The following is a 15,395-nucleotide window of genomic DNA, read 5'->3' on the forward strand; positions in this document are numbered from 1 at the left end:
GTAAGGCAGGTGACTTTTCACTGAGAAGCTTTCCTTTAAACTAAATTACTGCCGATGGGCGACCCGGTTTAGCAAAATTTTTTTTAATTCAAAAAATCTTGTTTCCAAATTTTCCCAAGATTTCCGGTATGGTAGGTGGAGTAAGCTACGACCACACCACGGCGGCCGCCATTGTAGCAGCTCGATTGATATCTTTACTGTCAGCGAAAGCTAGATGTGTGGTCTGGAGACCGATGCTCCCTTTAGCTTCGGACTCTCTGCCTACAGTTAGCCTGTGCGTCGAAGTTGAGGGTGGGCGACAAAGAATAGATTTTCTTACATCCGAATCATCTCAATTTAACGAGTCAAATTCAGAACCTCAGTATCACATCAATTTTATAGACCTGTTGCCTTTTTCGTCCTACTGTTTTGTGTGGTTACATTTTTTTTTACCCAAAATGTAATATAACAAAAATTCCTTTCGTTAATATTGCAGGAGAAGAGTTCTAAAATACGCTCAAAAATATCGGGAGATAGGGTCCATAATCTCTTTTCCCGCACACTTGTCTCTAATATTTTTTAATGAAATAGCTTGGCCATGTATTAACAGTCAACCCCTGTCCTAGAGTATTATCAGTAAAATGCATGCGTTCAAAGGAAATTGATAAGCTGCAAACGTTTCAAAATAGAATAAAGCATACTTCATTTCATGATTTTTATCATAAAATTGCATTGGATTCAAGTTACATACACTGCTCTCTGTATTCTTTCATTATTGAAAAAGTATGAATTTAAGTAATATTTTAAAGAGGGCCCTTCTTTTATGCCCCCTTTCTCGTGTACTTCCAAAATACAACCTGGAGCTAATGGCGGTCGATATGACAGCTGTCAAATCTTTCTCCACCTTCTATCATTTCATTGTGCATGATACAAAAAATGGAGGTAGTTCCATTTAGTGTGACGTTAGTCACTTGACTTTGTGGGGACAAAGACAATTTCACCAAAAAAAAAAAACAAAAAATGAGCTACATGCCTTGGAAATATTTTAATACGAAATATCAGCCTAGAAAAAAGGTTTTCTGAGCTCCCGAAAATTGCTTTGTTGGAAGAATCGAAGTATACAAAGCAAGGGAATATAATCTACTTAAGTGCCCGTACGTTTGCTCAGAATATGCTTGTCAATTGAGTGCCTATAGGAGGTCCTTATAAACCGAAACCACAATCTCTAGAGTTTAGCATACTTAAACGCAGTTTTTATGAAAATGAATGGTGATAAATTGGTTACAAGTACACATTTTTTATTTATTATATAATTCAAGCATATCGATTGACGAGGGAATTGTTAAACCATTTTTTAGGGAGAACATTGCCCTGTAGCAGTGCAAGGTATCCACTAGTTATGACAGTTCTTTTGCCCGTTGTACCAGGGGCACCTTGGGGCAAGCCCCGCCTATACATATTATGTGCCCTTTAAGCATTGACATGGATGTGGCGTCCCACAAACTTTTCAAATTAAACACCTACCACTCACTGCAGACTTTGGAGGTACACTTTTTTTCAACATGCCTTTAGCAATATCCACTGTAGAGCCTGGATAATAGGGGCATGCAAGAACAACAGAATTTTTCATTTATTTTTTTCTGACTAGGGGTCAAGCTGTCATAAAGATATGAGTCATTAACCAATGTATGGGTCATTATCCACTATTTTTCAATAAATTTCATGTTTTTCTGTATTCTCAAGAAACATATATGCACATAAATCGTGCTAAAGCAAATTATTATTGTTTCAGATAACCATTGCGTTTTTATCATAACCGAAATTTGCATAACCAGAAACCACAATTTCGCCTTAAACAATAATGGTATGGCAATGATTCTAGCAAAACAAGAAACATTATAAAACTTCAAAAATCCCCAAACACGTTAAAAAATTTTGAGTGGAAGTACCATCTTTTTTATACCATGTATGTATTAACAATTTTTGTTGTTTTGCCGGCCTACTGGTTTGTAACATTGCGGGTTCAGAAAAAAAGTTGTTTTCTATTATAATTTATTAATTATCTCAATAAAAATGTATCATAGCAATAATAATAACAAAAAAACTATTTTTATACCTTGAGCTCGATTCGAACCCGCTTTCTTAAAAATTTATTTCGCTACATTCGCTTAACGTATTGTGACGAATATTGCCACCTCTAAGGTTATTATATAAAGGCACAACACATTTAAGCAAGCTACATAAACACATTAATCATCATGTACACACATTCATACAAGCAGCAGAGAGATACTCACACACGCATGTCATCATCAGCTACTACTTCGCCCACATATACACACGCATATGGTTACACACTACAAATACACGCGCGTATGGCTGGTGACCAGGTAAAGGATTCTAGAAGAAGAAACGTTTAGACATTTGGGCGGGGAGTATAAAAGCAGCAGGAGCTGAGTAGTCCATAAACAGTTTGATTTAAGCACGCTATCAATTGCGAAGTGAAGTTTAATTACGAAGTACTTTCAAAGAAGTCTAATAAAGACAATTTTGTAAAACAGAATATTGGAGTGTTTTATTCAACAGTTTATCGATATGAACGTAAACAGAAGGTTGCAAATAAGCGGAGTTTCCCAAAATTCGTTACAGTATTTATTTGGCTGTCTGACAGTTCTTTGACGTTTAAAAGTTATGCTGATAAATCAAATTTTTCTCTTAAAAAAGATTTTGTTCCTTTAAATTTTGTGATAATTATTTCATTTGACAGTTGGCGCCTACCACACCGAAGACCTGGGGTTCACGCCCCGAACAAAGCAACATCAAAATTTTAGAAACGAGTGTTTCCAATTAGAAGAAAAACTTTCTAAGCCCCTCGGCAGTGTTTGGCAAGCACTCCGAGTGTATATCTGCCATGAAAAGCTTCTCAGTGAAAACTCATCTGCATTGCAAATAGAGCTTACGATTTCTTCTCGAACACAAGCGAGATTTTCGAGAACCGAGAAATCGAGAAATCGACTTCTCGCGAAGTTCTCGTGTCTCGAAGTACTCCCAAATCTCGCAAGCTTCTCGACATACTTACTTAATCGCTGTATGGACAGTATTTATACACTTAGTTTTTATACTCAGTTGAGCAGAGCTCACATAGTATATTAAGTTTGATTGCATAACGGTTGGTTGTACAGGTATAAAGGAATCGAGATAGATATAGACTTCCATATATCAAAATCATCAGGATCGAAAAAAAATTTGATTTAGCCATGTCCGTCCATCCGTCCGTCCGTTAACACGATAACTTGAGTAAATTTTGAGGTATATTGATGAAATTTGGTATGTGGGTTCCTGAACACTCATCTCAGATCGCTGTTTAAAATGAACGATATTCGATATCGAAAATTTCGAAAAACCGAAAAAGTGCAATAATTCATTACTAAAGAGAGATAAAGCAATGAAATTTGGTAGGTGAGTTGAATTTATGACACAGAATCGAAAATTAGTAAAATTTTGGACAATGGGCGTGGCACCGCCCACTTTTAAAAGAAGGTAATTTAAAATTTTGCAAGCTGTAATTTGGCAGTCGTTAAAGATATCGTGATGAAATTTGGCAGGAACGTTACTCCTATTACTATATGTACGCTTAATAAAAATTAGCAAAATCGGAGAAGGACCACGCCCACTTTAAAAAAAATTTTTTTTTAAAGTAAAATTTTAACAAAAAATTTAATATCTTTACAGAATATAAGTAAATTATGTCAACATTCAACTCTAGTAATGATATGGTGCAACAAAATACAAAAATAAAAGACAATTTCAAAATGGGCGTGGCTCCGTCTAGGATACTTTTAATGCCATAAGTCGAACAAAAATTTACCAATTCTTGTGAAATTTGGTAGAGGCTTAGATTCTAGGACGATAATTATTTCCTGTGAAAAAGGGCGAAATCGGTTGAAGCCACGCCCAGTTTTTATACACAGTCAACCGTCTGTCCTTCCGCTCGGCCGTTAACACCATAACTTGAGCAAAAATCGATATATCTCTACTAAACTCAGTTCACGTACTTATCTCAACTCACTTTGTATTGGTGTAAAAAAGGGCCGAAATCCGACTATGACCACGCCCACTTTTTCTATTTCGAAAATTATGAAAAATGAAAAAAATGCCATAATTATATACCAAATACGAAAAAAGGACTGAAACATGGTAATTGGATTGGTTTATTGACAAAATATAACTTTAGACAAAAACTTGGTAAAATGGGTGTCACACCTACCATATTAAATAGAAGAAAATGAAAAAGTTTTGCAGGGCGAAATCAAAACCCTTGGAATCTTGGAAGGAATACTGTTCGTGGTATTGCATATATAAATAAATTAGCGGTACCCGACAGAAGCAGTTCTGGATCACCCTGGTCCTCATTTTGGTCGATATCTCGAAAACGCCTTCACATATACAACTAAGGGCCACTCCCTTTTAAAACCCTCATTAATACCTTTAATTTGATACCCATATCGTACAAACACATTCCAGAGTCACCCCTGGTCCACGTTTATGGCGATATCTCGAAAAGGCGTCCACATATAGAACTAAGGCCCACTCCTTTTTAAAATACTCATTAACACCTTTCATTTGATACCCATATCGTACAAACAAATTCTAGAGTCACCCCTGGCCCACCTTTATAGCGATATCTCGAAAAGGCGTCCACCTATAGAACTTAGGCCCACGCTCTTTTAAAATACTCATTAACACCTTTCATTTGATACCCATATCGTACAAACAAATTCTAGAGTAACCCCTGGTCCACTTTTATGGCTATATCTCGAAAAGGCGTCCACCTAAAGAACTAAGGCCCACGCCCTTTTAAAATACTCATTAACACCTTTTATTTGATACCAATATTGTACAAACACATTGTAGAGTCCACGTTTATGGCGATATCTCGAAAAGGCGTCCACATATAGAACTAAGGCCCACTGCCTTTTAAAATACTCATTAACACCTTTCATTTGATACCCATATCGTACAAACAAATTCTAGAGTCACCCCTGGTCCACTTTTATGGCGATATCTGGAAAATGCGTCCACCTATAGAACTAAGGCCCACGCCCTTTTAAAATACTCATTAACACATTTCATTTGATACCCATATTGTACAAACGCATTCTAGAGTCACCCCTGGTCCACGTTTATGGCGATATCCCGAAAAGGCGTTCACCCATAGAACTAAGGTCCACTCCCTTTTAAACCACTTATTCACACCTTTCGTTTGATACCCATATAATACAAACAAATTCTAGAGTCACCCCTGGTCCACCTTTATGGCGATATCTCGAAAAGGCGTCCACATATAGAACTAAGGCCCACGCCGTCTTAAAATACTCATTAACACCTTTCATTTTATACTCATATCGTACAAACGAATTCTAGAGTCACCCCTGATCCATCTTTATGGCGGTATCTCGAAAAGGCGTCCATCTATAGAACTTAGGCCCACGCCCTTTTAAAATACTCATTAATACCTTTCATTTGATACCCATATCGTACAAACAAATTCTAGAGTCAGGCCTGGTCCACCTTTATGGCGATATCCCTAAATGGCGTCCATCTATAGAACTATGGCCCACTTCCTCTTAAAATAGTCTTTAATACCTTCCATTTGATACACATGTCATACAAACACATTTCAGGGTTACCCTAGGTTCTTTTTACAACATGGTGATTTTCCCTTAATTTGTCTCCACAGCTCTCAACTGACTATGTAATGTTCGGTTACATCCGAACTTAGCCTTCCTTACTTGTTTTACTTGTGACTTTTTTGTTGATAATATTCGGGCCTGTTCAGGATTTCGATTCCGACCAATTTATTCGGAATCGAAATGGATTGATGTCCTGGATATCGATTCCGACCAGACTTGGGCGATTTGAAAAGTTTTGCCTCTGAGCAGTCGGAATCGAAAATAATTAGCCTATTAAGCACAGACAATTACATTATTTTTCCCACAAATTAATTTTATTAAATTATTAATTTTATTTGGAAGATTTATAACAACTTTTTGCTGCATTATTTCTTTATTTAGTATAACCAATCTTAATTTGAAAATTTGTATCAAAAATTTTTCAAGCTAAACAAAGCGATTCTGGTCGAAAGGAAACCGACGTATTCTCAATTTCGATTAATCGATTTTTGCAATTTTTATGCACAATTGCACGTCTTCTTTTACTCTGCATTTCCGAAAACCATTGGTGCTGGCATTTTGTTCAAATTTTTGCATAATTTTAATTTAACTAAAACGAAAATAAATAAAAACAGCTATTACGCTTGATTATCGACTAGAAGAGAAAACGATTCGAAATCTACTAGAATAGTTTTGTTTCAATGGGAATTGAGAACACCAAAAAGAAATCGACTCGGAATCAGCCTCGTTTTACTTTCCAAAACGAGTCGGAATTCAGAACAGGTCTGATTTCTTCAATGACCTTTAACTCAAAACATATTTATTATATACGTAATTTTCTTCGCAATATTTTATTTTTCCACTAGAAATAAAGAACACGACTTCTCACGAGACTCTCGAATCTCGAATAACTCGTAATACTAGCGATCTTCTCGACTTTCAATTCAGTCGCTACATTGGCAATATTCTATACATTTCGGGGTTTTTTACTTGTGTTTTTGGGACATTTTGGCTTGTGCTCCAGAAGAAATCGTACACTCTATATAAACAGCCGATGAATCGATTAAGTTGAATATAGAAAAGCTCGCGAGCCTCACGAGTAATTCGAGATTCGAGAAGAAGGTGAGACTCGCTAGAAATCTCTTCTCGAACATGTTCGAGAAATCGTAAGCTCTACTTTCAAATGCCGTTCAACCTAAAACACGTAAGCCCCATCCCTCCAATTTATAGGAAAAATTAAAGGGAGCACGATGAACAATTGGAAGAGAAGCTGAGCTTAAAGCTCTTCGGAGGTTATCGCGCCTTACATTTTTTTTATAACTGGCTCAGCTTGCTGTTCATAGAACAAAACTTTACATCACCCAAATGAGCCTAGCATGTTGTGCCCACTGACGTACTGTACGAGATTTTCGCTGACATTTTCCTAGTTTGATAAATATAGAGATGCCAACTTTTCGATTTTAACAATGCCGAAAATTTCGGTATTACAAATTCAGGATCCTCGGAAGAGCACTAGGACTTAGATATTCGACATTACGCAAAAGCTTAACTTGAAAAAGATGGATCAATATGGCTTGGAAACTACAAAATGAATAATAAACAAAAAGATGTTTAAGATATTTTTTTTGAAATTAATATTATTCTTTAGTAGCAAACCCAGTATTTGAATTCACTAACTTATAACGATGCGATTTTTCGAGATTTTAATTAATGATTTTGTCGCTTGCCTTATCGATTGTACTATTCACTAACTAACTTAGTTTTAACGACTCGAAATAGATGACATTTAAATTTCGTTTTAATAATAGAAAGGTGGCAGCACAGCTTAACGAAACTTAAAAATTGCGAAAAGCACAAAAGGAATGCCAAAAATAAACAAAAAAAAAAAGAAAAATTTCTTTCGCAGCTTGTCGCTCTGTTTGAGTCATTGGAAAATTCGCTTTTGAGAAAAACAAAGAGTGGTTGATAGCATTTGTTTCGCGTTGTATACAGCGGCTTACAGACGACTGGTTCATTGATATGTTCCATTGTTCTCCAACGGGCCATTGATAACGACCAGTTGCGAATAAGCGTAAAGCAGTTATAACCTGAAATTTGTGTAATAGTGTTCAATTGAAAACTATATGAAATTCCATGATTTACCTACTTCTCTGCTGATATCGCAGTTACCCCTTAATTGACGATCAAGTTTAGAAGTAATATCATGAGCCAAGTCTGGGCTTAGTCGGTACAGCTTTCGAAACTCCGTTGCATTCAAGTGGAATGGGTTATCTATCTCTAAGAAGGTGTCTGTCCACTGGCGATGGATTTAGTAATTCTTCATCTTGTGATGAAACGTACGCCAAGTACTCAAATGCCATTCGATTTATAAATAAAGCAGCTTTTCGGATATGAAAGTTCCGATTTGCTTTTTTAACTAAAATTCCCAGAAATACTAATTTCGTCATTTTTAACGCTGCCGATTTACTTGCCGTTTATTTAACAACACAGCTGATCGTCGATAAACAAATGTCGATACAAAATAGTTACTGAATAACGAAATCGTTATAGTTATCGATTCGCAAATAAAGCGATGGCATATGTGGTTAAAAGAGTTAGTGAATTCCACTACAGGAATCCATTTTAATAAATATTTTTTAGTCGAAAAAGTTCGGGTCAAAAAATTGAAGCTGAAAGATAATGAAATCCAAGAGATACCCATAGCATTTTCATGATAAATCATGCATAATTTTTATTTTTCGGACTTTTTAAAAGAAATACACTAATATAAATTTAACCCCGACTTTTATTTTCTAATTTCGAAAATAAAAGTTAAAAGCTGATTTTTTTTCCGGGTTGAATGAAAGTCCGCTTAGTAAATATGGAACGGCTCGTCCAAATGAAACGACTTTTTTACCAATCGACTCTCCTTAATATCTGGATTTGAAATCCGTGTGGACACTTATAAAAATTTCGTTACAATAGAAATTTGTTCTTGAAAAATCATAACCAACTCTCATAGTATTGTACTCATACCTTTCCATAGCAAACTTCCACCTGTTTTTTTGTGCCATAAAATTTGATCCAATTTAGATATTGCCTTGAAATTTGATACGGCGCTTTCTGTTGAAATAAGTAAGATTCTGTAGGGAAAAAAGTCGTATAACTTGAACGAGCCATTCCATTGTATAGGGCCGAATTTGTATCCTGTCCTTTAAAATTAAAAGACGTGATTTTAATTTGATTTTTGGTATTATAAAATAAAAGTCCGGAAATAATTGTAATGTACTTATTTGTTAAAAAGATATAACACAGACACCGCGGTAAGAGCGTCCAACCCCACTGTTTTCTCAAAGCGAACCACTTCTGCATATGGTTATAAAAGAAAAAAGTGTATTTAAAAGTAATGAAAAGCTGCTAGCTCAGTAAATTGTTACGTTTTCAAATTTCGACGTTTTTTATTTAATTGCGTTTATTTGTTATATCTGTGAAATTTTGTTGGAAGAAATTAGCAACTTTTACCGCAGTGTTAATGAAAAAAAAAACGTATTTTAAAGCAAGCTCGATTCAACGGCGCAAAAAGTAAACAAACTAAGAATTCACTGAACGACTATAAGTTTAATTCTTGAATAAATAGTCTCTTAATATTAGTAAATAAAGCTGTCCTAACAAATAAAATAAATGCATGGCGTAATAGCCTCCGAAGATATTTAAGGCCAAGCTTTTCTTCCAATCTGCGTCCTGCCCCTTTTAATTTTTCACTTGCCAAATACCTGCCTGGGGCGACCTCGATTTGGAAACACTTTTTTCTATATAAACAAAATGGTTTTTCAAATTTTTAATGTTGCTTTGCCCGGGAATTGTTTTTGTTTTTTTTGTTTTGAAAATGCTTTTGGTAATGTTTTATAAAAGTACTAACCTACCTAACAGACTTTGTTCTGCCACAAAATTTGTTTGCCTACATTTCAAAAGTGAGCCTCGATTTCCCTCTACACCCGCTTTCCCATTCTCTTCTAATTTATTAACCACTTTTCCTCTTATTTTTGCCCACTCCTTATTCCATTTATCTTCCTCTCACTACCGAACTTATCCCCACATTACCGCCCCGCTCTCTCCGAATCATATTCCAACTCCTACCTCCACTTCCACTAAAATTCCTACTCCCACACCCAAATTGAGACGTTCCTCGACGTATCTACTTTCTAGATAAACAGAGGCATATGTTATATCGTAGCTTCTGCAAAAAATACTTTTGTATCTTCCTACCTCTCCCTCCTCCTCTAAGTGTTTGATTCTTGTTTCTCCTTTTTATCTTCCCCCCTTTCACCTTTTCACCTTTCTTTCTTTGACTCGCCCTTTTCCACAGAGTCATGCCCCCACTTTTTCCCCTCCTATCAATTTTGCTCTCTCTCAGCCTTCTCTATTTCTCCGAATCCAAATCCCACTCCTATCTTTTATTTTCTTTTTTCAACCAGGGGCTTTTTGTATAAATCTCCCTTCCCTCATTACCACATACATTTTGATACCCATATTGTGAAAACACATACTGAGATCAATCTGGTCCACATTTTAATTTTGTGAAAAATTTTTAGCTCATCGCTTCATATATACGTTTTTTGAAATAGGTCGGTCCCTGGTACACCTACCGAAATTAAAAGTTTCTCAAATATGACCAAAGTACTGAATTTCCAGCAAATCGCATTATAAATTAGATTTTCTGGAAGATATTGTGACGATTAGTAACGCTAAGTGATACTCACACCAATAGTCTGATGCTAAGTAAATGAAGTCACAACAACAATAAAGCAGACAGTCACTTGTATCTAAATAAACGAATCAATCATTATGTCTACACATATGTACGTACACGCAGCGGAGAAGCAACGCACAACCACATGTATATATCTGAGATACTCCCGAAAGTATGCAATGAGAAAAGCTATAAAATCGTGCATATGTAGTTACAGCTGAGAAATTTGATAGCTGAAGGCCAACTAGTAGATTCTGGAAATGGAAGTGCCTAGAGGATGCGAACTAGGAAATCAGAGAGTTTAAAAGGCAGCAATAGTAGAGGCGCGATAATCAGTTAGATTTAAGACGCTATCTAGCGAGAAATAGCAGTATTATTTTGAAAATCAGTTCGAGTGTTATTGTGAAGTAATTTAATAAAGGCCATTTTGCATTATTAAATATTGGAGTTATTTATTTAACAGTTTCTTGATTCGAGCTTATCAGGAGGTTGCAAATAAGAGGATTCGCAGTAAATTCGTTACAATATCTATAATAAGCTAGTCCAGGAAGTATCCACGTACAAAATTTCAAGGAAATCGCATTACAAATTATTTTTTTAGTCAGCCTTTTGTTCACTTCACGGAAAGATGAGAGCGAAAAGGGATCAAATTGCAAATCAAAAGCATAGTCTCCTCATCAAAAGCCCCCCTCTGCCTTTGTCTTTCTCCCTTTCCGCCTTTTCCCTCACTTCTTTTCCGCTCTATTCATTCCTGTTTTTTAGTATTTAGCTTTAGTAAACCGATGAATGGCCTAAAATCCAAGCTTAAACTTTTAACCGTGTATACGAAGAGCTATTTTTATAATGAGGTGAGTCCACTTGTGTCATATAAGTCCTGTATTTCTGTTTGAATGTAGTTTGACATAGCTTTTTTGTGAATAACTTAACACTTTCACTACCATGGGCAGTGATGGAAAATGCTGTTTTACTCAGGTGTGTTTTTTTTTTGCTACTGCTCCAGCTCTGAACATGAAAGGAGCATAGAGCAGGGCCGTAGCATAAAAATGTAACAGAATCTCTCATGCTCTGCTACGAGCTACGTCGCATTTTGAGCGAAGATAAAGTTCGGCATAACAACGAACATTAGAGTAAATAGCAATAATTTTACTAATTTCTAAACTTTTTCGTCCCATTTCCCCTATTTTCTCACCGCTTTTCATTCATGTCCCTGTTTCCAATGTGGAGATAAATCGAGTTTGGCTTATTTTCGCACATTACATTACTATAATTTAAAAAGAAAGTAATAAAATAGTAAACAAAAATTTCTTCCCTACTACTTCAAAATTAAGATCCAGACTATGAGGGCCGTCAAGTTTTTGTTGTTGTACTACTGACTTCACCTGTCTAGTTTAATTACGGCATGGGCACATTAATAATACAAAATTTCTATTTAAATATGTTTTTGTTTATATTTTTATCGGACAAATAAACATTAAAGTTTACTTGAGAAAACAGGCCTTACTCTAACAATAACAAATTGACTAATGAAACGTCGGGCTGTTTTAGTGGACTGGAACTGGGGCTGGTACTGGGAAGGGAAATGGGATGGGGAGTAAGGGATGGAGAAGAATAAAAAGGATTAGAGAGAAGAAGAGCGAGTAGGGAACTTAGACGAAGATGGAGAGATAGGGATAGATGGAGAGGGGAGGGAAAAGGGGATGGAGCTAGAGAGAAAAGAAGGTATAGAAAACATGGAAAGGTAGAAAGAAAATCAGAGAGAAAGGTGAATAAAGGGATATGGATAAAAGGAAGAGAGGGAGAATAAGAATTCAAGACTTCTTAAATGTATGCAACTAGACCAAAGCTAAGACAGAACAAAGTCTGTTAGTTAACTTAATATAATCTAAAATTTGTTTTATTTTATTGCCACCGCCACAATTTTTACACATAAGGATTTGAGGATGTATTGCCAAAACTGACTAAGAATTCTTTAAAATAATAATATTTCTCGTAACGGGGATGAGGTGAAAGCCAACCCTAAAGCCTTTTGGAACTACATGCGGTCCAGGAAAGAATAGTAGAATATTCCAAATTGTGTGTACTTCGATAATTTTTGTTTTTGTAGGGCATTGTAAATCTATATGCGGACTTTTTAAAGCCTAATTTTGTAAATGACACTGCGAGTAACTGTATTTCCCTTGGCGACGATTTTTAAAAAATCTTAAAATTTTGGAGCTTTGTCTGTTATGGAATCCTTATTGGTATTTCCGCCTTAAAACTGTCCCATAAAATTGACCGTGATGAATTTTCTTTGTCAAAAAAGTGAATATCTTGCTGAGTTTCATCAAGTATAATCAACCTTTTCATCGCCTCAGAGATGCTCATTGACAAAGGAAAAGCCGGCTCAGTTACGCATATCCACAAATCTGATAATAATAGTAATGCTATGAATTCTCTATCTCGGAGTATTGTATATCAGCTTTTAAGAGCAGATCTTAGATGGACATAATTTATATCGATATGGAATTGCCTTTTGTGGTTCATCGCATAGTAATAATATAAGAGAAGATCGTTTGCAGAAATTGGAAGAAAAAAATCTGTCTCCTTTATCGCCACTTCCTGGGGTGCTTCAAGGCAGTATTCTTGACCCACTCGTTTAAGTTCTGTTTGTCAACGATACTAAGACATATTTCGAACATTCTCAATTTTTGCTCTATGTCGATTACTTGAAGTTGCTTGTCTGCAGTTTATCGTTTACAAAATAACCTCGCAAATCTAGCTGAATGGGGCAGAAAAATTAACTGTTTATAAATATCTTTACTAGATAGTACCTTCTTGTCCGGTTGAAGTTGAAGTACGTTTCCATTATCTGAAACGCTTTTTATACTTCTCAGCCAAAATTTAACTTAAACCCTAACTCGAAATAGGTTGTATTGTCAAATTGCCACAGATATAATAACGTCCGTTGTTTGCCCATAAACTTGAAATCCCTTGCTTGAAGAATTACAATTCAGGCCTCTATGTTCATCTATGACATTATCAATGGTTAAATTGACCGCCCAACTTTTGCGGGTTCGGGTCATATAAGTTTTAAAGTCCCTTCGTTTTTTAGCCTTTTCGTGCAGTCCTGTTTGATATAATTACCATTATTTTGCTTCTATTACCAGAGCCAGTTGACCTAAATTTCTACCTAAATAAAGAGAAAACCTAAATAACTGGAAACTGTCGGTAAGGCAGTGCAAAATAAAAATTTTGAATTTTTATGAGCATACTTTTCAACCTAAATTCAAATGTCAAACTTCAAAAGCAAAAATATTGATTTTTCAATATTAGCGGTTTTTTTTTTACACGTAAACGTCTATACGCTTAAACTTTATATGGACTGCTAAGCGTCAAACTTTAAATATACCTCTGAAATTGCTGCGCATAAAATGTGTACTACTAAATTTCAATACGCATTATACTCAGATGTAACTGAAATATGTGTTTTTGTTTCACCCTCTACACTAATTCTATGTATTCTATGTGTGTCCACAATTCATCGCAACTGATTTAGATATATGTTATACCCTATGGCTATCAGAGGGTTGTGTCTCCGCTTTTCGGTACACCTTGTGGCTGTAGCTAGTTATTTAACCACTACCGCTAGATGGGTCTCCTAAGCATTATCTAAGCGAGGATAGGCGTTTTTTTCACGCGCAAACGTGAACATATACGCGTGTATAAAAAAACCCGGCTATTGTATACGCAAATAAATGGCTCTTATCCATTCAAGTTAAGTAAATTATAGATCATAGAGCGAATCATAGATCACGAATCCCTGCTGGGATTAAGGTCCGATCGATATGGTGAGCTCATCTTGTTCAAGCTGATGTTGGCGACACAAGAATTGGATCCTTCTCAAATATGGACCGCAATCTGAACATATTTGGTAACCAAGTTCACTAATTGGCCTAAAGAAGTTATTGGAGGCATACCAACATCACAGTATTGAATTCGAAATTGTGGAAAAGGTCATTGTACACGTGCTCCACTATGTCCGAAAAAAAGCCTTATAAAACGGAGCCATTGCATTTTCTTGAACTGCTATCTTGGGATAGGTACTCTCCGGGAACCCTATTTGACCTCTGTTCATATTAAGCGTGAAAACGCATCAAAAATACCAAATTTCCCGAATTGTGACTATTTTCTTAGCAGAAATAAACAATTTAGGTTTTCAAGTTTTCAGTTTTGACAGCTTTTTCCTAAATTTTTGCAGTGCTGTTCCAGTGGAATATTAGTTCAGGTACCTAAAATATAGGCGAACTCGCAACCAGCCTTAGACGGGTTTTGTTTAAAAAAAAATTTAAAAAGTTTATTGAATTTTATTTTAAAAAAAATATTAATCGAAAGACGCACTTGGGAACTTCCATTACAAAAGCAAGACTTTTTTGCGTAAAACTTTTATAATTAAAAAGAAAACTGTCTAAGTATCCATGTAAGAAAAGTCTGTACTGGCGGGTACATCACGATCTTACATAGACTGAATGAGTACATTATGTTACCAGAAGTTTACTCAACGACCAAACTGTAAACCCTTATCAGAAACCAGTACGTTTGTTTTATACAAAGTCGACCTCTTGGCAAGTACTAGAAGCTTTCTAGGACCTATGCTACTTGCTACTTCTAGATCTGAGAGCTCTGTTACTCCTAAAAAGCTGGAGTCGTTGCCTTGAGAGTGCAGGGTACGGTCACGAAACGTGCACGATTATTCCCTTTTCCAAACATCAGCTCCTACATCTGCTATCACTAACAAAGACTTATTGAAAAGCATGTGACGCCAGAAGGTAGAGTCCAGTCAGAGTACCCAAAATGAGCCTATAGTCTTTTCTTTGTGATGATAATCTAAAGTTGTATGGCCTTCACATTATCTTCGAACGTCTGCAGCACATTTTCATATATTTGCATTTGCTTGGGCACTTGATATAGATGTATACTTCGCCTAACCCCCATTTTTTGCAGGGATTGCTTACAATCTAACACACTTTAATATGTTG

This window comes from Eurosta solidaginis, chromosome 4, assembly GCF_040869045.1.
Source record: "Eurosta solidaginis isolate ZX-2024a chromosome 4, ASM4086904v1, whole genome shotgun sequence".
Classification (NCBI taxonomy): domain Eukaryota; kingdom Metazoa; phylum Arthropoda; class Insecta; order Diptera; family Tephritidae; genus Eurosta; species Eurosta solidaginis.